The 21,713-nt window shown below is 35.4% G+C and overlaps 1 protein-coding gene across 20 annotated transcripts in view; it reads right to left on the reverse strand.

The window, feature by feature from the left end:
• Positions 1 to 21,713, reverse strand: part of Pard3b (par-3 family cell polarity regulator beta) — a 1,069,040-nt gene that overhangs the window by 979,389 nt on the left and 67,938 nt on the right. The window lies entirely within an intron of this gene.

Consider the following 21,713-nt stretch of genomic DNA (forward strand, 5'->3'; position numbering starts at 1 on the left):
TCCATTTTTTTACAACAGCCATTCTAATAGGTGTGTGGTATCTCACTTTGGTTTTCATTTTCAGCACCATTTCTTACATCTTTTGGCCATTTGGATGTCTTATTTGAGAAAATGTCTATTCAAGTCATTTGACTTCTTTTATCTTTTTTTATTTTATTATTTTATTATTGAGTAGTAGGAGTTCATTATAGATTCTGTATATTACCACTTATCAAATACAGGGTTTACAGATATTTCCTCCTATTCTGCATGCTGCCATTTTACTTTTAATGTCCAATGAAAGATGAATGGATAGAGAAAATGTGATATATTCATATAATGGAATATTTATGCAGTTTTAAGGAAAATTTGACATGGATGGACTTTGTCCATATTATGCTAAGTGAAATAAGTAATCACAGGAGAACAAATATTACAAGTTCTACATCTTATCTGTCATCAAAAGCAGGCAATATCTAGAAGCTGAGAGCAGAATGATGTTTGTCAGGAACTGAAGGGGGGGCGTGAATAAGGAGTTGCTATTCAACAGGTATACAGTTTCGGTTCTGTCAGGTGATTAAGTTCTAGAGATATACAGTGTTGTGCCTATAGTCAACATTTCTACATTGGGCTTTAAAAATGTGCATAAACATGAGATGATCTCATGTTAAGTATTCTTACTACAATAAAGAGAAAAAAGGAAAAATCAAATGGATTATTGATACGTGCAACAACCTGCATATATCTTGATGGCATTAGGAATGAATAAAAGCCAATCTCAAAAGGTCACGTACTGTATAATCCCATTTACATTAAAGATGAATATAAAAATTGTTAACATATATGAAAGATTATAAGTTGGAAGAGGGAAAGGATAATGGGGTGGTAGGTAAATATATGCTTATAAAAGGGTAGCTACAGGGAGACTTTTATGGTAATGAAATAGCCCTTTATTTTCCTTCTAGTGGTGCTGCACAACCCTACACATGTGATAAAATGTCACAGAGCAATATTCACACCTTATACAAATGCCAGTTTCCTAAGCAAATGAAAGAGGCATGATCCATAACAGAAAAATATCAAACTGGCTAAACTTACTTTCACAGAATTGAGCATATTCCTATGTTAACTTACAGATTTTCTATCCACTAACTCATTATACATCATAGAAGTTTTAGCATTAATTCAAAAATATGTTAACAGCCTACTATATGCATTGTGGGACCTAAGGATAAAGCTTAGAATAGTGCTTAAGAGTAGAATTGGATGGTCTGGATCCATAAACTGATCTGAGCACCACTGTACCATCTTAGAGTATTATTTCACCTCTTCATGACTGTTGTACAACCCATAAAATGATGACAGCAATATAACACAATACAATAGAGCATCCATTACAAATATTATAAAAATATAAAATAATAAATGATCATGTTATTATAATCTACTCCTATGTGGTAATGTATATGGTATTTTTAACCTAACAACTAAAATATATAAGAACTTGAAACTCAAAGAATTTCTCCTCCTGTAATGAACTGTATTACTGACCAGTAAGTACCTCATAGAAACAACAGGCGCAAATAAGAGTTGGAGAAGAGGGATCACTTTGGATACAACAGATTAGTGTTGGAGTTTGTAGAAGAGGGGGCACTTGAGTGGCCCTTGAAGGATGAATAGAAGTCGAACTGAAAAGATGGGGGTTGGGTCTTTCCAGTCAGTGAAGATGACACACAAGGTCTTGGGGAGACAGGAAAGTAAGAGGCATGCTGCAGTTGTCCAACCTTGCTGATGAGAAAGGTAGAACAAAACTGAAAGATTTCCAATCAAAAAATTTCAGGAAATGCAGACTATGCTGCCACTAACTATATCACTTGCAAAATAACATTGTACATTTGAAGCTGTAAGTTATACATTTATCCTCTCTACCACATCCCCTTTAGAGAGAGAGAAATGCTAGAACCTATGTTAGAGTTGAAAAAAAAATCGGTCCTCCCTGATAAACTAGCAAGAGATGAACTAAGATTAGAACAATGATTGCACAAATTGATACTTCAAACAAAAATATTTAATAGCCACCTAGGTGAATGTGAGAATACCTTAACAAAGCAAGGTATTATTGAACAATGTTTACAAATATAAGCTATATCCACCTAAATAAAGCAATGGCTAATTTAAAATGAATATTGAATAATTTTCTTTCTTCGTGTTATACCTTGTACCTAGATGGCCCCACAAAGTCTCATGCACACATAGGTAGGGCTTGGGGAGGTGATTGGATCATGGGGGTGTGATACTCATCAGTGGATTAGTCCACTGATAAGTTTACATCTAAAAGTGACAGGAAGTGAAGCCTAGTGGGAGGAGGTCACTGGGGGCAGGGCTTTAAAGGGTATATCTCTCTCCCTCCTCCTTTGCTCTCTTTCTGCTTCTCACCAGCACGTCATGAGCTGTTTCCCCTCTGCCATGACTCCCTGCCTTGGAGCCCGCTGATGACAGACTGAAACCTCTACAGACTGTGGGCAAAAATAAACTTTTCCTCCTTACAGCTATGGGTATTTTGTCTCAGCAACAAGACACTAAAACACTCTTTTTTCAAGTCAAAGATAGCCTTAGTTTGAGACAATGAGGGACACAGAACATAAAATTATTTAGGAAAAATGACTTAAAATGTTCCTAGAAAGTTTTACCACAGTTTACAGTAAAACTAGAAGTGAAATACAACTTTGTTTATAAGAAACTTTTAAATGAATCAATATTATAGGTTAAAGTGGAAAAATTTATATTAATAAGTTAGAGAAAAATACTTTACCGTGCTTCTCCATTCCCAAGGTATATTGAGCATAGTCAAAATTAATTCAAGGAGATTATAAATTAGGTATTTGGGACTAGACTGCCTTATTTAGAAAAAATATCATTATGACAGAGCTAAGTTTCTGAAATTGTTAAGGGATAGGTCTCAAGCAGTTTGAAAGGGCAGATGAGCAAGGAAACTAATGAAACTGAGTAAACCACTCAGTGTTCAACTTAGCACAAAAGAAAAAAAATGTATATATTTATACATATCCACAGGTGACCTGTATTGGTTTAAAAGTTCCATTCCCCTAAATCAGTCTTTTAAGGATTAATATCCATGTTCTACAGCTACAAATATTTATTCAGCTGTTTCAATTACCCATGAGATGCTATATTCTTTGACATTAGAGGATAGACTTTTGCAATCTATACACTAAAATATGTATTGAATATCTATTGTGCACTATTAGATTTTGGAGTCTTTTCAAGCCCTCAAAAATAAAATATATATTAAAAAAACCACTGAAGTACGTGTGAACTAAGCACTCCTCTTAAAGTAACAGCAAGCCCAAGTATTGACATTTCTGAATAATTAAAACTATACTATGTATGTAATTTGCTTTAAATGTAGATCAAAATCTCTCAACTGTTTATAGCAAGAGCTATAAGAATAACCTATAAAATTTCTTCAAATTCCTCTTTGTTCTGCTCTTCCTTTTTCTATTCCCCTAGCAATTTCAAATACACTAAAAAAGAGTTTTCTTGCCACAAGAGCAAGCCACAGTTACTGCCAGAAGTATGCCTTTTTCTGTGTGTATTCTAGGCTCGAATACCCTGCATACCAGGGTACAACCCAGGGTTAAGTATACAGTTTGTGCCACATAGACACACACACGCACACACACACACACACACACTTTCACTGTTAACCTATGCTTGGGTCCTTGAGTTCGGGCCTGGCTTGAACACCTTGTCCTGTCTTCTGCACAATCAGGCATCACTTCCACATACCACCTATGGTAGATACTGGCACTACTCATAGATATGCTAGTTCTCATCCTTCCCAGCACACAATAGCATCATACTCCCCCATCCCCTCAGGAGTTAAGATCCAGTGCTGTGACTTGCTGTGGCCAATGAGTCAGGAACAGAGGTGATCCGTTCCAACTCTGGGCTATGGCCTTCAAGAGGTGGTACATTATTCAGTAGTGTTTCCTTTCTCTGTTTGGAGAAGGAATGCTGAGGGGGAGTTCTAACAGCCTGGGCCCCTCAGGGACCATGATAAGCAGAGCCCATCCCATTCACATGGATAATTATTGTGTCTAAAAAATAACCCTTGTTTGTACTAAGCCACTGGAGGTATTATCCAAAAGTAATGTAACTTCCCAATTATTAGCATTCTTCTTTTCTCTGCAAGTTTTAAATCTTCATAGCTTTGTGTCCTGCCTTTTCTCAGCTTTTATATAAAAAGTTCATTCTTTATCAGAATGGCTAACATGCTGAAGGACTCTTTTCTTCTGCAAGTTCCTGACATGTCAGAGTAATAGATGTAATTTGTAGCCTTCTGTAACTCTACACCAAAAGTTCAGAGCTCACTATTTATAAGCATTTCTAAGAGTCTGAGGGAAGGGGGAAGAGAGAGAATGAATGAGTATAAATAAGGGTGGGCAGGTGAGAGGGATGGACAAAGAAATATACCTATTTAAATGTTCACAAAGCTCATACCATCGAAGAGGATTCTAGAGGGCTTCTGTATAATAGTAAGCATTTTTCCATGATGAAGTAATATTAGGGATCTTTAAAAATGAAAATAAAATTTAGCCGACCATGCAGATAGACTTGCAGGTCTGCCCAAGGGCACAGAGCAAATCAGGAACTGGGCCCAAATGAAACCAGAGCTCACTGCTTTACTCAGGTTTTCTCTTTTCACTCTCAAGAGGCTATTTGTAAAGAATTACCAAGTGTTCCTGCCTCCAGCAATGCTCAAAATCCTTAGCCAATGAGAACATATGAGAAACAAACATAAAATGAAGACTGAACATGAAAGAGAGATAATGCTGACAAGTAAGGGTAGGATTTATTGGACATTTAAGTTTTTAAAATGTAAAAATTCCACTTAGAATCTGGAGTTGAAAAAAGGATCAAGCCAAAAAAAAAAAAAAATCATCATTACCAAGAATGAGTACTAAAAATCTGGAAAGTGCTTAGTTATGCAAAATCTGTAGTGTAATTATAATTAGAGTTTCAAAAACAATCACCTCCTAACAATAAAGTAGGAATGAGTGGACAAAATTTTAAGCACACCAGATGACTAAAAAAGTAAAATTCTGAGCCAAAACAACCCTTCGAGGTTTCAGTCCTAAAGACTTTATTACATTTCACTGTATAGCATCTTCTAGTGTCTCAGAGTATGAAAGAGCAGATACTTAATAAACACTTAAAGTAGCAGTTACAGGGACTGCAGAAATATTATAACCTAATGTAACCCATGGCACTTAGACATATACAAACTTTTTTTTGTCTTACTCTTTTTGTCCAAGAATAGCCACTTATGCTCTCTTTTGTTTTTATGTTTCTTTTTTTGGTACCAGGGATCATACTCAGGACTTTGAGCTTTCAAAGCAGGCGGCAGAACCACTGAGCTAAATCCTCGGGCCTTTTATGTTTCTTTTTTATTAGTATATGTTTGCAATACATAATAACTAGATTCATCATGGGGGAATTGGTACATATACATATAAATCTTAATTATTTTTACTTCCCCTTCTCTTCCCTTCCCTCCCATCTCCCCCAGATAAATTACTAATGAAGTAGGACAAGATGTTTCATTGGTGGCTTCAGTGAAGTAAAATTTAGTTTATCAAAATTTACTTTCTCCATGGGCACAGGACCAGAAATATCATCCTTATGCAAAACTAAAAGTAGACTAAAATATAAATTCACCTTTAAAATCCCTGATGTAACTGAAGAAAATAATCAATTTATAAATATAATAATACACTAAGCTAATTATCACATAAAACTCCTGCACTAAATTAATCTAATGTTAAATCAAAGGTCATTATCTTTTCATACTAATTTTAAAAGCACATTTAATTGAATATCCACAAGCAATTGATATATCCTTTACCTCCACAGGGCAAGACTGCTTAGGCCGTATCTCCTGTTATAACATGTACTTAGCAATGGCATGCAGCCTTCAGATGGAGGAAAAGTCTAAAAGTGTTATCACAAGACACAGAGTAGAATGGCTGTAATGAGTGGGGAAAGGAATGGAGAGGTACTGCTCAGAGTACAAGGTTTCACTTATTCAAGATGAGTAACACAAGAAAAATGATCTACTACATAGTATAGTGCCCATAGTAAATGCTACTATATTATAGTCTTAAAAAATTTGCTAAGAAGGTGTACCTTAAGTGTTAACTCAAATTTATAATAATAATAATAATAATAATAATAATAATAAAAAAGAAGGCAAGAGTAAACTTTTAGAGTTGATGAGTATATTTTATGTAATTAATTGCATGGATGGTTTCAAAGGTATATCTCCAAACAGATCTAGCTATATAAATTAAATATGTACTGCTATTTGTACATGTCACACTTGAGTGCAGTGATTTCTTAAAAACTTAAACCCTGTACATAATGAAGGAGACACTTGTAAAGTTAATACAGTAGGTCCTTCATGATGTTTTATCTTGCTAAGCACTAGGTACATCTCAGTCTAAGTGACCTGCAGGTAGGTTATTTCATCTTAAAGACCTCAAAATTGGACTACTTCTGTAAAGTAGTGAATCAAATGTGACTAGTTTTTATTGCTTTTATTGGCAATATAAGAACTTAAAAGGTACATAAATTTTATGTGGTAAGGATATTGCTTTTGTTTTTTTATTATTTTAGTTTATTAGTACATGTGTGTAGTCCACAATGTTTCCATTCCTTGTGTGGAGTTGGTGCATGTGCATAAAACATCTTAACTTCCTTTTTTCATCCTATTTCCCTCCATCCCTTCCCCTTCCCCCTTCCCTGATCTTCTTCCTTTTTTTTAGGATATGAATGATGTGGTAATAAGGTTAGCTAATGTGGCCTTAAAAATGAATGTCTACAAGTCATATTCCAATGGTAGTATGTGTTTAACTCTAATAATGCAACACTACTGCATTCAAGAAATTTGGCTTATTCCTCCCTATCCGTAAAATGCTATTTGCTCTTGTTTTTGTCATGTCACTCACTTTGTGGAGGATGCTATAAATATAACTGTTTGATACTCATGACAACTAGTGACATAGGTGAGATATGCTCAAGATATTATGTACTTTTGCAAAAGAAGAAATGAGTGAATCAGAAAAGAATAGCTCTGTATTCTGCCACCAAAGGAGCTGATGATGAAATGTCCACCTATTAATTCTTTTACAACCAGCCCTCGGCTTACACGAAGAATTTCAAGACATGAGCTCAGCAGCAGTCATGCAGTGTGGCCACCGAACATTCAGAATGCAAAGTGATGTCCACAAGCTGATCTTCTCCATTCTCAGCCTCACCACCCTGCTAAACGGCTACAAGCCCCTATTTAGCCCTAAAACAAAGAAAAAGAAAGAAGTGAGAATAAAGCCTTCTTGCAAAGCAAAAGGGGGCACAGTCAGATGTGAAATCCATATGGCATAAACTATCATACTAAGAATTTACTGAGAAAAAGAAACCCAGGGGCTAATGTAGGGGCAGAAGATAAAATACAAAGAATCATTTATTGATGAAAAGTATTTTTTTGCAAAACTACTAAAGAACAAAGAAGAAAGAAAAATCAAAAGCCCAATAAGGCAGGAAAGAAAAATAGCTTCTCCAAGTGAATTAAGTCATATGCGGACAAGTTAAACACATACAAATCTGAAGACTGCAATACAAGATACTCTTAGATAAAATGGAAGAGATTCAGCCATACCTTTCCCTTCCATTATTGTTTGTTTTAAGGCTCCTTTCATGTCAAGGATCTACTATCCTTGGCTGCCCTAAATGCAAAAACAATACTTAAGTAAGTCACACTAGTAAATTAATAGTTTGATAACTTACTCCTAAAATTTTCTTCTAAGAGAACTTTTTAATCCAAAGAAATTTCCCTGGGAGACAGATTCCCTGATGCAAATTTCCAGATTTCTTCACTGTTGTTATTGTCATAGTTGTGGACATTTCCTCAAGACAGCACTAAGTACATACAGCAATTTATTCATATTAGTTCATCAGTTTCAATCATTGTTAGTACCCAATAAAGCATCATTTTATAAAAACAGAAACCAAGACTCAAACCAACTACTTGTGAAATCCTTCCAACAAGGGTAGGTCTGAGTTTCCAATCCCACCCTCAGATCCTCTTCTCCATGCTGATCACTAATCATGACACACCCTACATTGGTGAACTGCTTTGTAATCCTGGGTAAAAATTATGGAACAAGAATAGGATCCAATAATAAGAGCTACATTTCAGATCAAAAAAAAGTTTTAGCAAAAAGAGGTAATGGGAGAGACAATGGAAGAAATAATTTTGGAGAAAGTAAGGTCACACAGAGTAAAATGTTGGAAAGCATTCCAAATGCATACTCATTTATTCTGGATACCTTCTTCTTGGTTCACATGGGGATGCAGCTTGGGGTTGCAAATCTTCCAAATGACCTCATCAATGCCTGCAAAGAGGGAATGACTAATTTCTGACAGGGAAATCATCAGAAAATAGGTGGCATCTGAACTGCATCTTCAAGAAAAAAAGAGTTGCCTGCAGTTTGTAATAGCTAAAACTTGGAAACAGTCCAATTGCCCATCAACTGGAGACTGGCTAAAGAAGATGTGATTTTTCTATAAAATGGAGTACTACTCAGCCATAAAGAACGAGTAATTAGACATTTATAGCTAAATGAATGCACATTGATGCCATACTTTTAAGTGAAATAAATAGGACACACATGTGTAAATACCTAATAGTTTCTCTGGTATGAAAAACTAAAAGTGTAAATAAGGTTCAAATGGTATAATTGATAATGTGAAATAGGAAGAAAAGGTCTAAAGGAGTAGGAGAAGTGGGAAGAGTAGGGGAATGGAAAGAAGGAAAAAAAAAAATATGAGAAATGGAAACAAAGTCTTTGTGAATAGGGAAGGGTGGAGGGGGTGAGAGGAGGGCAGGGAAATGGGGAAAAAATAAGAACCAAAATACATCACGTAAAGTACAAGATCCCAATGATGAATGTAACTGTATTGTATACCTAAAATGTATCAATAAACTTTAAAAACAAAGAGTTGCCTGGAAGAAACAAATATTCACCATTGCCTCTGTGATTTGAGCACATCCAGAGTCATAAGCTAAATGAAATTCAGAAGAATCAGGGGAGGCTAAATTATGAGCAGAAAAGGCCAGTGGTTTCTACGGGAGACTCCAGGTGATACCACTGATCTGTGTGAATTTACCTTTAGTGCAACCCCTACCCTTGCAGGCCTTCCGAAAGGAGGGATAACATATCACTGCAACTTTCTAAAACAGGAAGGTGGGGAAACATTTGAGAATCTGAAGGCCTATACAAGAAAAATACACGAGATGTTTTTAAAGGGAAAAACATAAAATATTTGGAAACAAGGTAAAACTAAGATAGTTTACAGAAAAATAACATTTAAGGAATTAAAAAGCACATATAGCACACTGATGTACTGGCTAAATCTAATATGTTAACATTACACTGAAATGGTATGGTCCTGTCACTTTCAGCCAAAACTTCACAATTCAGTACAAAGTGAGGTACAAATACTGCTGGCAGGACTTAGCATATTATCTAATATAAAACCCAACCTTATTCCCTCAATGTTCCATTTTCCAGGACAAGAAAATAAATGGGTCCAGTGGGTGGAGATATTTGCAAAGCAGAGTTAGTCTCCCTAGAAGGAACACTGGAGAGAGTGGGGTTGGTTTTGGATTCTCAGCAGCTGAGGAAGGACACATGCGTGACTGGCCAGGGCAGAAAGTCAGGTAAGATTCATAGCAATGGGAGCTGGGAAACCTAACAGACTTAGATTCAATATCAGCTAATCTGAGAGAGCACCTTGCCAGGGTATTCAATGGTGTCAGCCAAGAACTTTCACAAAAATGATCACTTAAAAGATTCCCTAATCCCTGCATTTTGTGAATCTTATTTACATGTCAGAGATTAAAGTTACTAAGTAGCTGATTATCCAGAATGTAATCACAAGAGTCCTTCAAAATGGAAGAGGAGGAATCCAGTGGGCAAGCAGAAATACAATGGTGCAATATGAGAAGGACTAGGCTTGATGCTGCTAGTTTTAAAGAGAAAGAGGCCACAAGCTAAGGAATGCAGGTATTCTCTGGAAGCTGAGAAAAGGGAAGAAACACATTTACTCTAGAGCTTCGATAAGGAAAGGTAGTCCTGGTAACACTTGGATTTAAGTTCAGTGAGACCATGTTGGTCTTCTGAACTCCACAACTGTCAGATAATACATTTATGTTCTATACCAGTAATTTGTTACAGAGCAAGAGGAGATACGCGGTCCTAGACACCAATCCTTCCTCTTCATATTCCAACAGGGTAGGTATGGGTACTCTCAACTGATAAGATGGGTGATTAACAGTCACAGGAGGTGAGAAAAAGAAGAGGTCAGAAGTGCCTGTTTCTCCCCAGGAAATGGCATCTTCACAGAAGATCTGAGCTGGGATAAGGGTGTAACCATTACTTGTGAGTCACGTTGAAGTGATTATTATACTAGACTATAGTAATTACTGAAAGGAGGACATTTTATTATAAGATAAGTCTTATGATATATCCTATGTTTAATGCAATGAAAGGGAATAACTATGTATACAGTATAAATTTAAAAGGACAGAAAGAAATAAAAATAAAGGTCTAATTATCATCCATAAATCCTGCATATTCAACACAACAGCTACACATGGTTGAAAAGAACATGAAACGGTGAGCACAAAGATGGGTATATCATGACAAATCATGTCAAACTGTACTAATGAGACATTTTAATATTTAAGAAACAATGAACATAATGAACTGCAAATCTACATAAAGTAATAAGGAAATGTCAAAAACAAAGTAGGGAACTACAGATTCGAGTGGGGTAAACACACAGTGGGGAGAGAGAGGACAAAGAAAAAAACATTGATTTGGAATTATATAAAGTCAAAGGTGAGTCAACAAATTTTTCCTCACTGAATTCCAAAAGGAGATAACTTACAGCTAATTCTAGTACACTGAATACATACATTTCTCTTGGTAACTTGCCCATACTATTCCTTAAATCTACTCCATGAAAATAAAGGAATGAATCAAAACACACAAAAAAGAATAGAAGTGGCAATGATCACAGCTGAGAAATGGCAATCCAATCTGGAAGGCTGAAAGGAAGTGGATGGGTGAGACCTGGCTTAAAGCAAGCACCAGCACCAGTACAGAAGGAAGCCGACAAGATAAAAGCTGAAGACTTCAGACCTGGACACATCAGGTATCCTGAAGGTGGAGGCCAGGGGTGAATACAGAGAATTGGCTGAAGTACAAGCAGTCATTTCTCCCAGTTCAAAGACCGGAGGATTGTTCTGTGGAGCAATAAAGCAAAAGAGACTAGGAATTTGAGATATGAACTCTGTAAACACTGAGCACAGCTGAGCTACAGTAAATATTGAAAAAGGGAGTGAAAGCATTCAAATGAATGAATGATAAGGTTTCCTTGGGCCCTTTCTTTCTCCAACCAGCCTGAACACTGGTTATACCCCAGCGATGTAAATTTGAAGAATTCCTCTAAGACAGTGGTTCTTAACATGTGGTCCACAAACTGGGCTGCAGTGGCAGGGTAAAAAGTGGTGTATAAAACCAAAACTATTTTCGTGGAGGACTTCAACATTCCTTGGCTTTCTTACTGTTGACACTTCCATTAATAATAAACAAGCAATGGCAAGGGAAAACTGCTAGCTTCTTAGCAAGAATGAAGGTAGGTCACAAGACTATATCGAAACTCGTTTTATTCTTCACCCTTACATATGTTCAGTCGCTGTATTTCTGTTTCATTTTAAATCATTCTTGAGACTTCATTTTTAGAGAAGTTTTAGGTTTACAACAAAACTGAGAGGTTAATAAGGAGATACCTTACATACTCTTGCCTCCACACATGCATGACCTCCCCACTACCAACATCTACCATCAGAATGGTACATTTGCCGCAATTGGGTAAATTATATTTACATATCATTATCACCCAAAGTTCATAGTTTGCATTAAGGTTCACTTTTGGTGTTCTGCATTCTGAGTTTAGACAAATGTATGATAACATATATCCATTATTATAGTGTCATAGGGAGTATTTTTACTGTCATAAAAATCCTACACGATAAAAATCCTATGCCCTCTGTCCTACCCCCCCCCGAGACCATTAATCTTATTATGATCACCATTTTGTCATGGTCTTAATTTTCCCAGAAATCATACAGTGTATGTCCTTAAAGGCATGTGTAACTTGTGGTTGAAAATGCCTAGCTTGCCTGGGCCCACTAAGTGATGAAGAATGGTCCTGGGTCGCACATAAAACATATAGTACTGTATAGGAAATGTAGATAAGCAACAAAATTTCCCTTATTCTTTATTACAATACATGGGCCTCAGGTTAGATATATCTACAAAGGTGGTTTCTTATACTTAGCAATACACATTCAACTTTCCTCTATGTCTTTTCATGGCTTGAGAGCTCATTTCTTTTAGATCTGGACAACATTCCACTGTCCATTAACCTACACAAGGTCATCTTGGTTGTTTCCAAGTTTGGCAATTACAAATATAACTACTATGGATATCTATGTGTCTTTTGGTTTGGTTTTGTTGGGTTTGGGGGGGGCTGTTTGTTTGGTGGTAGGGATCAAATCCAAGAACTTAGGAGTGCCAGCCAAGTACTTTACCACAGAGCTACATCCCTAGCCCCATATGCAGATTTTTATGTGGACACGAGCTTTAAATTCCTTTGAGTAGTGTGGCAGTCTTTGGTTGTCAACTTGATTGGCTTGAGAGACATCTAGGATGTTAATAAAGAACCCTTTGAGAGGGCCATGGAGGCATGGCCTTGGGGACTATGTTTCTCCCTGGCCCATTCCTCATAGGCTCTCCTGACTTCTGCCTCCTTAAGCTCTCCTGATTTGTATCTTGAATGCCATGAGCTGAGCAGCCTTCTTCTGCACACCCTTCTGCCATATTATTTCTGCCTTTGATCCAGGGACTGAGATCTCTGAAACCATGAGCCAAAAGAAAACCTCTCTTCCTTTAAGTTTGAGTGGCGGCAGGTAGTTGGTCCCAGCAACAGAAAAGTGACTTATTCAAGTAAATACTGAAAAATATGGTTACTTAATCATATGATAAAGAAAGGTTTAGTTTTTAAAATCACCATATTTTCTTAAAAAGTAGCTGTTAAATTTTGCATTCATACCAGCAATGAATGAAAGTTCCCGCTGCTGCATATCCTCACCATCACTGGATGTTGGATTTTGGATTTTGGCCACTCAGTTTTGCACAACTTACTATCATTTCAATTTGCATTTCCCTGGTGACATATGATGTGAAGCATTTTACATACACTTATTTGCCATCAGTATGTCTTCTTTGGTGAGGTGCCTGTTCAGAACTTTGGCCCACTTTTTAATCAAGTTGTCTTGCGAGTTTTAAGAGTTCTTTGTATATTTTGAATAATAGTCCTTTATTAGTTGTATCTTTTGGAAAATATTTTTTTCAGTCTTTGGCTTGCTTTCACATTCTCTTGGCAATGTCAACTGCAAAATAGAAGTTTTTAATTATAATGAAGTCTAGGTTATCAATTCTCTCTTTCATGGATTGTGCCTTTGGTGTTGTATCTAAAAAGTTTTCAGCATACCCACAGTCATCTAGGTTATTTGCCAAGCATTTTATCCTCTAAGAATTTCTAATTTGCAATTACATGATCTACCCTATAATCCAAGTCAATGATCCATTTTGAGTAAGCTAATGCTCACAGTATTTTAAAAAGCTGAAGTCACTTAAAGATCTGGACAAAGCATGAACAATTGTTAATTTTATTAAATCTCAATCTTTAACTGCAAACATGTCTCTTTCAATACTCTATGTGACAAAATTAGATTTACATATAAAGCATTTCTCTTGCATACCAAAGCATGAAAGTGTTGTTTAGGAAAAAGATGCACAGTATTGTTTGACTGGCAAACTGAACCAGTAGTTTTTTCATGGAACATCATTTTTACTTCAAATATTGATTGACAGAGAAACCATGGTTATTCAGACTTAAGTATTTTTGACAGACACTATCTAAAAAATGAAGACAGTGAGGCTGTCTCTTCAAAAATAACAAATCATAGTGCTAATGTCAATGATAAAATTTGGACTTGCAAGTAAAAGTTAGCGTTTGAATAAGTTATACCCATTATCATGAGCTTGTCAATTTCCCATCCATATAGATTTCTCTGATGAGACGGATGGTGATATAAGCAAATGTGATCTTTTGATATGGTATAATAAGATGTGTCAACAATTAGAAAACTGGCATGCTTCCATCAGTACTGTATTTTCACTTGATCTTAGCCGAAAGGCCGAGAAGTGATATACCAGTACTGTATTTTCTAAGCAGCCACTGCATATTACAAAATAATACAAGCACATGTATGGGTAAAAGATCCATTCAAAAGGCAAGGTAGACAAATGAGTTTTAATGTGATAGAATACAAGACATTCATTTATACAACCTTAGATTCTACCTTGCAGCTAACCTTTAAAAGAAAAAAGCACTGCTTCTTACATTTTGACATAGTATCAAAGGAAAATATCTCTGTTTACATGGGAAAAACTATCAAAATATCCCTGTGTTTTTCAATACTGCTATACTTCTATGTGGGCTACATCATCTACTTATACTTAAAGCAAAGCAGAATATCTACAACAAACTGAATGTAAGGCAGATAAGAGGATCCAGCTATCTTCTATGAAAACATACATTACAGAGATTTGCAAAGATATAAAACAATGGGACTTTTTGCTAAATTTTGTCTTGAAGAGTTATTGCATATAAAAATAACTTATTTCTGTTAACATGTAATGGATTTTACCTTATTTTTAACAAGCTACTTTTATAATTTTTCAGTTTTGTTTTCCAATACAGTAAATATTAGTAGATAAAACCCATGTAAATAAAAGCTCCATGGTCGTGCTGTTCATATGGCACTGACTAGATGTGTGGGGCATGAACTCTTGAAATGAGATATACTTTATGTGTAAATAATGCCTTTTGAGGATTTAGCATAAAACAGAATGTGAAATATCCAACTTTGTAATAATTACATGCTGAAACAAAATTTTTGATCTATTGGGTCAAATAAAATGTATTGATTTTATATTTAGGACTCTTAATATGACAACCAGAATTTTTAAATTATATATGTAACTTGTATTTTTTATTTACATATTTCTATTTGACAACATTACTATATAAGGTTCTCAATAATTTTGAAGTGTGTACAGGGATCATGACACTAAATGATTTAGAACTGCTGCTCAGTGGAGAAGTGGACCAATGGAAGGAGAGGAGAAATCTACTAATGTATGGGGGCCCACCAGGACACAGAAAGGTCCTACAGCAAATACCACCACCAATCAATAAGGCCAAACAGAGATTCAGTCAAATGCAGACAGGTAGTAAAGTTCACCAGGAATTTGTAGAAATCTTCTACCATGAAAGTGAAAGACCCACATAAACAACAATGAAAATAACGCTGTGGAAAGACAGAAATAGCAGAGGAAAACTTCAATAAGGTTTTAATAAATATCCTCAGAAGATAAAATATTCCATCCATAACCAAGAGCTATGCTTAAAGGGAATAAAATCATTCATAAAGGAATAAAGAGCTCTTAGAAATTAAAGTTTGTAATGGCAGAAATTAAAGTCACTAGAAAGTTAAGATAAAATTTAGAAAACTTCACAGTAAATAGAACAAAATGGAAAATAGGTGGGGAAAAAAGACTTAAAATATTAGAAGAACATTGAAAATGCAAAACAGAAGAATTAGAAGATGACCAACTGAAAGAGAGAAACAGAGTGAGAAGAATAATGAGAGTGAGGGACAAAGAAAGAGTGCTGAGAAGGAAGGAAGAATAAAGAAATAATATTTTCCCAGGCTAAAAGATTGGCTGCAGAGGGCAGTGAAGCTCAGCTGGTCCCAGCACCTGGAAGGAACCTCCCCTGATGCCATCCCAGGTTCCTAGGGCCAAGAAGGTGAGCCACGTGGGCACCAGAAGCACCCCCCCCCACTGTGGAAATGAGAAAACACAAAAACAAGCCTCAAAAACAGACTTCTGGATCACCTACAGCAACCTCAAAGGGAAACGAGATGGAACACTCTGATACTCAACCACCTGGACTCTCTGAACTAGCAACAAAAGAGGATCTGGGAAAAATGAAATCAGAAATAATTACTCAGATAACAGCAAAGATTTTGCTCATGGTGCAAGACATGATTGATAAATCTAGAGAGGACACAGATAAAAAAAAAACAGAGGATCTGAGGAACACGATGGAATCCCAACATAGGAAACAAATGGAATCCATAAAACAGATACAAAGAGATTTCCAAGAGATTAAAAACTCTACTGAAAGTCTGGGCAGCAGAATGAACCAATGTGAGGATAGAATTTCACATACAGAAGATAACATTGCAATTAGTGACCAGGAAAAGAAAAATTGCTTTAAAATTATAAGGGAACATGAGAAATCAATAAAGCAGCTGCTAGACGATGCAAAGAATAACAACATAAGACTGATTGGAGTCAATGAAGAAAGAGGAGAGAGTGCAGATGACATAAAAAAAACTCTTCACAGAAGTGATGGCAGAAAACTTCCCAAGGAGGGGAAAAGAATTTGACATACAGATAAGTGAGGCATATAGGACTCCAGCTAGCCTTAATCAAAAAAAATCTACACATAGGCATTTAATAGTTAGGATTCCAGAAATCCAACAGAAGAATAAAATTCTACAAGCAGTGAGAGAAAAGAAACAAATCACATACAAAGGAAAGCCCATCAGAATCATAGCAGAATTCTCAATACAAACCCTCAAGGCAAGAAGAGCTTGGAGTGATGTATTTCAAGCCCTAAAGGAAAATAGCCTCCAACCCAGATTGATGTACCCTGCAAAACTATCTCAAAATTGATGGAGAAATAAGATACTTTCATGATAAAGAGCACCTCGGGAACTTCATGAATACCAAACCGGCACTCCAAAAAATTTTAGACAATACCCTAGGAAAAGACAATGAGGATCACAACCCCGGGAAACCCAGCAGAATGAATCCATTGGGCATGACAAATTAAACGCAAAGGGGGAGAATCCAACAAAAAGAAAAAGTCAGCACAAGGCTTTTAAAACTTTTGACTTCATCTCCCTAATGAGTGTATAATTCAATCTTGTTATTGTACTGATTAGTATTTTTCTGATTCTAGAGTTGCACACCTTTCCTTGTGCTATACTGGCTATTTATCATCTTCTTATGTCTACATTTTAATTGGGTTGTCTATTAATGAGCTCTAAGAATTCTTTATATATTCTGGTCATAGGTTCTATGCATTGTAAATATGGTCTGTTTAAGGACTACTTTTCATTTTAATGATGTCATTTAAAGTTCTAAATTTTGATGGAATCTCATTTATCAATTCTTTCTCTTTTATACATCAGGTTTTTTGTATCCTAGGTAGTTCTTGCCTACCCTGAATTCACAAATATTTTCCCTTATAATTTCTTCTTAAAGTTTTATACTTTTAAGCTTTCTTATTTAGGTTCATAGATCCCTTCAAGTTATTTTCATGTATGGAAAAAAAGGGTTGAGGTTAATTTTGTATATACGGATACCAGGTGTTCTAGTGCCATTTGCTGAAGACACTATCTCTTCCTCGGCTCTTGAATCAAGTTTATATTCTATAAAATGCTAATGTTAAATAATCCTTCAAAACTCAGTGTACCATATATGTGTGGTTATATTTCTAGATTCTCTGTTTTATTCAAATGATCTATATGTCTTTCCTTACACCAACACTGCCTTGATTACTGTAGCTTTAGAAGAAGTCTTAAAATTGGATGCTAAAAGTCTTCCAACACTGTTTTTGTTTTTGTTTTTGTTTTTGTCTTTTCTGGGTCCTTTGTACTCCTACATAACTTTTAAATTTCAATATCCAGTTCTTCATTTATAGCAAGTATACACAGACCTGAATTTTTACATATACCTTGTGTTTTCTAATCCTGCTAAATTCAAGTACAAGTTCTAGGGGCTCCTAGAGATTTCTTAGTATTTTCTCTGTAGATGATCATTTCATCTACATATAAAGATTTTGCTTCTACCTTGCCAATCCTATCCTAGTTGTGTCATTTTATTGCCAGACTATTTTGGTGGGGACTAGGTTTCAAAGTTTAATGGACAGATAAAGAGTAAGCATATCTGCCCTTGTTCCCCACCTTGAGGAGAAAGCATTGTATCTTCTCCATTTATGTAAGGCGTTCTCGCTGGAAGTATGGAGCACATGTCTTTAATCTGTTGAGAAGTTTCTGTTCTATTTCTAGGCTCCTGATAGCTTTTACCATGAACAGCTGTAGAATTTGGTCCAATACTTTTTCTCCAACTAGTGATAGGATCATATGGCTTTTTCCTTTCCTCTGTTTAAATGATGACTTTGGGGGGTGGATCTTCCAATGCTGAACCAACACTGCCATCCCTATAACAAAACCACTTTCTACATCCTGCCAGATCTGACTTCCAATACTTTGTTTTGGTAAACAAATTTCTATCTATGTTCATACTTTTTCTTCTATTATCTTTATCCAGTTTTAGAATTAGCACAATGTTGAGTTCCTAAAATGAGGGGAGAAGTGTTTCTTCTTTTTTCTGCTTTAAATGTTTGATATAATTTATCAGTTAAAATGTTTATGAGCCTGCTGTTGTCATATAGGTAGGTTTTCAAGCTAGGAATATACTTTCTTTAATAGGTGCTATTCAAATTTTATATTTCCTCCAGAGTTAGTGTCATTAATTTGTCTTCTAAGTTACTTCTTAGAAGTTGTCAAATTTACTTCAAAAAAGATTTTTGTAATATGCTTTCTATATCCTTTTAAATTCTGTAAAATCTGTGGTAATGTCTCCTAGATCTTAATATTGTAATTTAAAAAATGTATAACTGATATTGTGTAACAGGAAGAAAAGGTCTAAAAGAGCAGGCGAATTGGGAGGGGTCGGGGAAGGGAAAAAAGGGAAAGGAAAAAATATGAGAAGAGGAAAAAAATGGAAACAAGGTCTTTGCAATTAGGGAAGGGTGGAGCGGGTGAAGGGAGGGCAAGGGAAGAGGAAAAAAAATAAGAACCAGAGACTCATATAATTGTACAAGATCCCAATGATGACTGTAACTGTATTTTATACCTAAAATGTACCAATAAAGTTAATGGGGAAAAAATTAAAAAATTAAAAAAAAAAAAGATTGGCTCAAATAAATGTTCAAATTGCACAGCACAATAAATGATACAAAACCCCATACACATCATAAAGTTCCAGAGAACTGGAGGAAAAAATGGAAAGAGTTAGGGAAACAATGCAGGTTTAAAAAAGAATGGGTCTTCTCAAAAAATAACATTTAAAATAAAAAATAACATACTGTTTTGAAAACTTCAAAAGAATTACTTCCACATAGAATTTTAGATACTGGCAATCAAGTGTGAGTAAAGAATGGCCACTTGCAGACATACAGCCCCAAAATATATATACCACAGGAATCTTTTCCCAGAAATCAACCGGATCTATTTGAAACAGAAATATGAAGTAATAAAATAACACTAAACAGACAAAATGAAACCATTATTAAAACCAGAAAAATAACATGCACAAATATACTGTGTTACTCAGCTTTGAACAATCTTATAGCAGCATAGTAATGTGAAAACTGAACACTGATCTTGCAAAAAGTTTAATTAATCAAGCAGGGAAAATGAGGAGGTAGGTTGGAGGAGGTAATACATATACAGTTTTAAGTACTTTATTTTAATTATTTTAAAATTAAACAAAATATTTAAAGTGATACCAAATAAAAAGATTATATATTCAACTGTAAAAATAAAACACATTTATCCAAAGTACACATGAGCAAAGAAATTTGGAATTTATTAATTTTTGTTGATAAAGCAAACCAAACTATGAAAGGCTGAGGTCCCATAAATATATTCCTAATGCTGTGGATAAAGTTTCTGTCCGATTTTTGTTTTAAACTAGTCACGACAGGGAAGAAAAGATGTCAAATGATTCATACAGGGCCTCAGTGAGCTGATTCAGCCTGCAGACATATACTGTTGAGCCATTCATTTTATTGTTGTTTAAAAACTGGGACCAGCTGCAAAAGAATTCAGCCTTCTTCTCTTATAAAAGCAAAAGTCTGGCCACCAACAATCTTCACTTCCCTGAGCAAGAGTATGCTAGCATCTCTCCCAACATTTAGTGTTCAACAGTGTATATTTCTCGGCATATACTCCTATAAATATAAAAACAAGAGACAGAAGATCACATGTTTCAAGAAAAATCAGAATTATCAGATATATTTCTAAAAATAAAAACAAACTGTACCGTCTAAAATGCAACAAGTGTTTATTTTACCAGTTACTTCTCTTTGCCCCGAAATGATTTTTATCTGAAACCTCTGCTTTAAAACTTGATGGGCTTGAACTGACTCATAACCTCCAAAGACCCATTTCATATTTGTTACACATTACAAGTTGGCCTTTACATATTTTATGACCAGCACTGCTTTCTAGATATTATGTCATATCTGGAGATAGATTAAAATAAGTAGATCAGCATACTTTAAAATAATTGCAGCTTTTGCCCTATTTAATCTTCAACTGTAAACATTAAGAATATGGGGCTGCTTTAATATTTTCCTCATTTTAGTTTTGCTATACATGATACAATTCATGCTAAAAACACAGAAACCAGAAACCTCAGAAAGGACATAAAGAAAAAGGGGAGAGTACTAATCCACTGTGTATAAATATCACATGGTTTCTTTTATATGAAAGGCCCAAAATATAAATAAAGAAAAAAATGGAAGATAGGCAAAAGAAAACAGGGAACAGGACCAACAGAGGAAGGGAAGGGGAAGAGCAGAAGGGGATTAAAAAATGTTGATATACATGTATCAACTCCCCATGAAGAATGTAATCCATATGTACTGCAAACATGTACTAATAAAAAATAAAAATTGAAAAAAGAAGAAACAAAAGGGAGAGGCAGTGCAACTTTAAAACAAAGACTTTATATTATTTTTATTTACATGCCACAAACCAATCTCCAAATGACCTCAGTTTTTCAAAGTAACATTTTAACTAAAGTGACAGAGAATGGAATGCTACATTTAAAATGAAAGCCAGATAAAAGGTACAAGTCATAATCTACTGTTCTGCATAGTATTATTCATGACAAGGGATTCCCACTTTCTCAGACAGGGTTCAAAATGTTAATTTTAACTATGCAGCAAATTTTATTAGGATGTTTCTAAATGAGTACCATAAGATAGCTACATGTATTTCTTTTTCTGTAGCACATTCAGAATTCCACTACTTCTCACCTGACCCCAGGAGTAAAATCTCCCCAATCCATTTCCTTTAATCTGATGCATTTGCACTCATACTGAGCTAACCACTCCCCTAGCAGGATTGGAACCAAACAAGAGTTTTATATTGTGTTTACAAAACATCAAAGTATGACCAAGAAAGCTCTTGCTGAAGATCTCCCTTCCAGGGTTACATAATTCCTCTGCTAGAAAGGTGCTATTCTATCCTTTGACTACTGCTGGGGAAAATAGCATCAGAAAAGCAGTTTGAAAAAGCAGAAAATGCA

This window comes from Heterocephalus glaber, unplaced genomic scaffold (assembly GCF_053883595.1).
Source record: "Heterocephalus glaber isolate CG9 unplaced genomic scaffold, H.glaber_assembly_v1.0 deba00000621, whole genome shotgun sequence".
In the NCBI taxonomy this organism is placed as follows: Eukaryota; Metazoa; Chordata; class Mammalia; order Rodentia; family Bathyergidae; genus Heterocephalus; species Heterocephalus glaber.